Source organism: Babylonia areolata, chromosome 1, assembly GCF_041734735.1.
Source record: "Babylonia areolata isolate BAREFJ2019XMU chromosome 1, ASM4173473v1, whole genome shotgun sequence".
Taxonomy (NCBI): Eukaryota; Metazoa; Mollusca; class Gastropoda; order Neogastropoda; family Buccinidae; genus Babylonia; species Babylonia areolata.
The window spans coordinates 84,628,674-84,633,673 of NC_134876.1; the positions used below are offsets into that span (position 1 = coordinate 84,628,674).

General features: G+C 39.7%; 1 protein-coding gene across 5 annotated transcripts in view; it reads right to left on the reverse strand.

Annotated features, from left to right (window-relative positions):
* Nucleotides 1-5,000, reverse strand: part of LOC143288669 (voltage-gated delayed rectifier potassium channel KCNH8-like) — a 290,432-nt gene that overhangs the window by 88,528 nt on the left and 196,904 nt on the right. The window contains exon 1 of one of the 5 annotated variants that reach the window (XM_076597329.1): nt 2,478-2,810. The exons of the other annotated variants lie outside the window; for them this stretch is intronic. The gene's annotated coding sequence lies outside the window, so the exon portion shown is untranslated. Of the gene's footprint in view, nt 1-2,477; nt 2,811-5,000 lie in introns of those variants that run through there. 5 annotated transcript variants of the gene reach the window in all.

The window sequence follows — 5,000 nt, forward strand, 5'->3', positions numbered from 1 at the left end:
CACTCTTTCACCTCTCTCTCTCCTTTCACTCTAACCGTCTTGTTTTTTGTGTGTGTTTTTTTTCGTCTCTTCGTTCAGTTCTTTTTTTCTCAGACTGTATTTTCTCCCTTGACTGGAGGAAATGTTATTATGACTGACAGGGAAGAACGCGTGCGGCATGTGTGTGTATGTGTGTGCATGTGTGTGTGTGTGTGTGTGTGTGTGCATGTGTGTGTGTGTGTATGTGTGTGCATGTGTGTGTGTGTGTGTGTGTGTGTGCATGTGTGTGTGTGCGTGTTCGTGTGCGTGTGCGTGTGCGTGTGCGTCCATGTCAGTGTAGACAGCAAGGTCTCCAAAACAACCAGCAGATCGATAAATCCAAATCGACTGAGACAATATTCACATAAAATTGAGGTCTACAAAAATAAAGAAAAACAAAGAAGATCAAACAATTTTGTCTGTGGCCAAATCATATGGAGTAATCCACTTTCATTGGGAAACTTCCATACAAGCTGAGAGAGAGAGAGAGAGAGAGAGAGAGAGAGAGAGAGAGAGAGAGAACTCAGAACTGTTTTAATGTCAATAGCTTATCAGCCCTAAGGACATGGGGGTACAATCAAAACAACAACAAAATAGTTCTAAAAAAAGATGAAACGACTATTCAAAACATACCATTTTTGAACGTCAATTCAAAACATACCATTTTTTAAATCCATTGATAAGGCATCTACCTAATTTCGACCATCCAGTTTACGAAGACAATTTCATAAAGAACAACAGTGAGTGATGTTTTTTCTTCGAAAATTATATGCTTCGGCAATATACTTTGCCAGAGACTAGATTGAATTTTCTTGATGTATGTTAAGTACACTGCACAGATCTTCATTCTTTGCAGAACATGTTTTAAAGACAATACATTTTTCACGAATATCAGCGTACACTTTACAATGAAACAAGAAAAGTAACTCATCCTCATTATAAAACCGCACATCGGACAAGGGGAGAGCATGGATGGGTTAGTTTGAAACCAATTCTTGTGAGCATATAATCCAAGAGATCTCAACCTAAACCTGGCTAAACTGATTCTATGCCACTTGTTGGTTACAACTGTGATATATTTTTCTATTCCAAAAACATTTTTAAACTGATAGAACCGACTGAATTTTTCATTTGTTTCCATCTCATAATGCCAGTCTTGCTTATATGAAACTATGAGTCTATCTTTGAATTCAGAAATAAATCCTTTTTCGCATCCAATTCCCTGACACATCCACACAATTCCAAATCCATGTACTGTTAATATTTTCTTAACCAAATATACCCAGTTTTCCTTCCCTCTCTCGTGTTCGTTTAATAACATAACATACGCTTGTTTACAAAGTTGAGAGAGAGAGAGAGGGAATCGACTGAATTAGACACACACACAAAAAAAGTGGCGCTGCTCTGCGGCAACGCGTTTCCCCATCGCCACCTCCTACCCCCCCCCCCCCCCCCCCCCCCCCCCACCCTACATCCCCCCCCCCCCCCCCCCCCCCCTTTAGAAAAGAGCGGACCAACTTTCACACAGATACGTCTGTTGCGAAATGAAAGGGACACAACACGATACAACGAGCCCTTGAAGGATGAAGGAACGGTGGACACCTCCGCACCTATTTACTTACGTCACAAGCACAGACAGAAGCTGTGTCTATGGCTTCACGGCGTTGCATTAATTTTCATTATTCGAGTTGCTCATTTCTTTCTGTACACTGCTTTATTTTCGTACCTCAGTTTTTAGAAGTGAAGGAATTACAGTGGGTATATATGTATGTGGGGTTTTTGGGGTTTTTTTGTTGTTGTTGTTTGTTTGTTTTTTTGTTTGTTTTTTTGTTTTGTTTTCTTTTGTTTGCTTGTTTTTCTTAAAAAACAACAAAAAACAACATTTTTTCAGTTGCTTGGAATAATGTCAGAAAAGGAAATAACTGTTGAAAATGTGGTCAGGCAAGAGAATGGAGGGATCTTGACGGAATTAGCTGAAACATTTCTCTGTGTATATTATCTATGCTGTGTGTGTGTGTGTGTGTGTGTGTGTGTGTGTGTGGAGAGAGAGAGAGTATATGCATGTGTGTGAGACAACAATGACAGGACTATGACGACAGACACATTATGAGTTATTGTGTAATAAAGCAGACAAGACCGAACCAAACACATCAATAAATAAATGAATAAATAAATAAATAATCCTATTTTTTTAAACTATGATGTTCAGAATTAAAAATCAATACTGCAACTAATTGTCTACATTCACCAATATGTGTGAAGGGGCTTTCAAGAAAAATCTCCCTCCCCTACACACACACACACACACACACACACACACACACACACACACACACACACACATCCTCCAGTGCAGAAAGTCAAGTCTAACAAACCACACAAACACACGCACCAGAGAGAGAGACAGACAAACAGACAGACAGAGAATTACTCCCAGTTTCAGAGCCAGGATCACTTACCGTTCTTAACGGAGTTTCAGAGGAGAAAGGAAGCGGTTCACAGAAAATCACCCGCTCACCCCAAAACAGAATTCAAATGAATACTTGAAGGACAGGACAGCCACTCCTCAATGGGTGAGACTGGTCGTAAGACATATCATTTCAATTAAACAAGTACGTAAACCATCGCTAATACGACGAGAAATTTCCAAAAGGGAAACATGCTGGTGAACCTTTTTTTCAACAGGCAGCGTGTCATTTACTGGCACAGCTCTCAAGACATGTTCCAGAGTCAGAGGAAGCTACGTAGATAGCGGGGAACGTACCACCACCACCCACTCTGTGCGACTCTTATCTCTTCTGCAGTGTCAAATTTAAGTGCACACGATTTATATATGGGGTATTCGCAAGTGCGCGGTGCACGTCACACATACATAAGTGCGTATACAGATTCAGACACATCAACAGACGCACATACATACATACATACAGATTCAAACACACACATGCATTATCTCTATCTCTCTCTCTCCCTCTTTCTCAGGCACATGAACACATTTTCCATATGTGCATACTAAAGTACACTAGTACACATTCAGAGACAGATAACGAGGGAGCTAATCAGATTTTTTTTAATCGAATCCTGCATATCACTTCCCGTGAGTATCCTTTTTTTTTCTTTTTTTCTTGCTACAGAAGGAGAACCGAGAGACTCTGTCATGTTTTCCTTTACACGATTTAAACAACAGTAACACGCACACCAAGAATATATATAATATATATATATATATATATATTATATGTAATATATATATATATATATATATATATATATGCTCCCTCCCCCACTCACTCTCTCTCTCATTCATAGTGACTCATTCACAAACACACACACATACGTTCTGGTACGAAGGGAAAGGCAATAGTGAACTGCGTAGGAAGATTTACAAAAATAACTCTCTTTTTTCTCCAAACAAAATCTAAAACGCACCTAAAAATAAACAACAAACACACAACAACAACAACAAACAAACGAACATTTTTAAATTACCTTACGCAAACGCTTCACACAACCACCACAAAGAACGACTCTAAAGTTTTGTCAACGGCCCAAGATAATCAAAAACCCCCAACCTGAAATACAGAAGCCTAAAATATTTCAAACATTAACGGCCCAAGATAATCAAAAACCCCCAACCTGAAATACAGAAGCCTAAAATATTTCAAACATTAACGGCCCAAGATAATCAAAAACCCCCAACCTGAAATACAGAAGCCTAAAACATTTCAAACATTAACGGCCCAAGATAATCAAAAAACCCCAACCTGAAATACAGAAGCCTAAAACATTTCAAACATTAACAATCATTTTTTACCTACCTGAAACTATTGCATAATTCGCTTCTCAGTGCTACTTATGTCTAGGGGTACCATATATACAGTATGTATTCTTTGTGCGACGTGCGAATGGAAAGGAGACTGAGTGTGTTTAGAACGAGAGAGTGTTTCAAGCAAAGGTTATTGGAGGTGTGAGACCAAGTTATTCGACTTTATTAAATAACCACGACCATCACTCTAACACAGTTGCTGAACTAAACAAAGAACGAACGAACAACAGCATAAAAAAAACCCACACTTAATCTGACTGAATTACCGCATTTATCTCAACAAACTAACAAATAAAACTTCATTAAATCAAGACGAAAACCACCGTTTCCCAAAAAGTGAGCCTAAACTGAGTCATTTCCTTCAATTTACATCAGGCTGTTATCAGATGATCTATTCCTCAACACTCACATAAGGAATGGGAACCGCCGCCCCCCCACCCCCACCTCGACACCCACATGTGAACTCCCAATTTCTATGAGTCCAAAAGCAATTTAGATTCAAGCGGCTACGCGGCAGTGAAACGTCTTCCTAGTAGGAAAACGTCCGCCAGGAAAACGAGAGAATCTGAGCGCACTGGCTCGATGGCAACACGCACCAGTATTTTCTCCCACTCCACAAGACACTGAGTGGTGTTTGAAGTATACTCCCTGTTTGGTGAAATATACTTACCATGTCAAACTGATACATTTTGTGTTTGACATGGTGCGGTATATGACACCAAAAAGAGTTTTAATTATACTCCTTGTTTGGTGATGTTTAACTGTCATGTCAAACTCAAATGCACCAGTTTCACATGGCATAGTATATATGACACGAAAGCCCGCTTTGAAAGGAAAACAGATACACTTGCAGGCAAAAAAAAAGAGAAAAAGTGGCGCTCTCATTGTAGCAACGCGCTCTCCCTGGGGAAAGCAGCCCGAATTTCACACAGACAAAAGAGTAAAACGATACAATACAAATGAAATATCCTGTGTGTACAGTTCCCTCTGTGTCTTAGGCCCCGGCGTTTGCAATACCATGTGAAGTTCACGTACGGTACATGTTACATTACGTTACACATTACGTTACATGCTACATTACGTTACGTTACATTACGCTGCGTCAAACAACAATCGACAACGCCACTTCACACCGTGCTGTGTTTATAAACGCAGC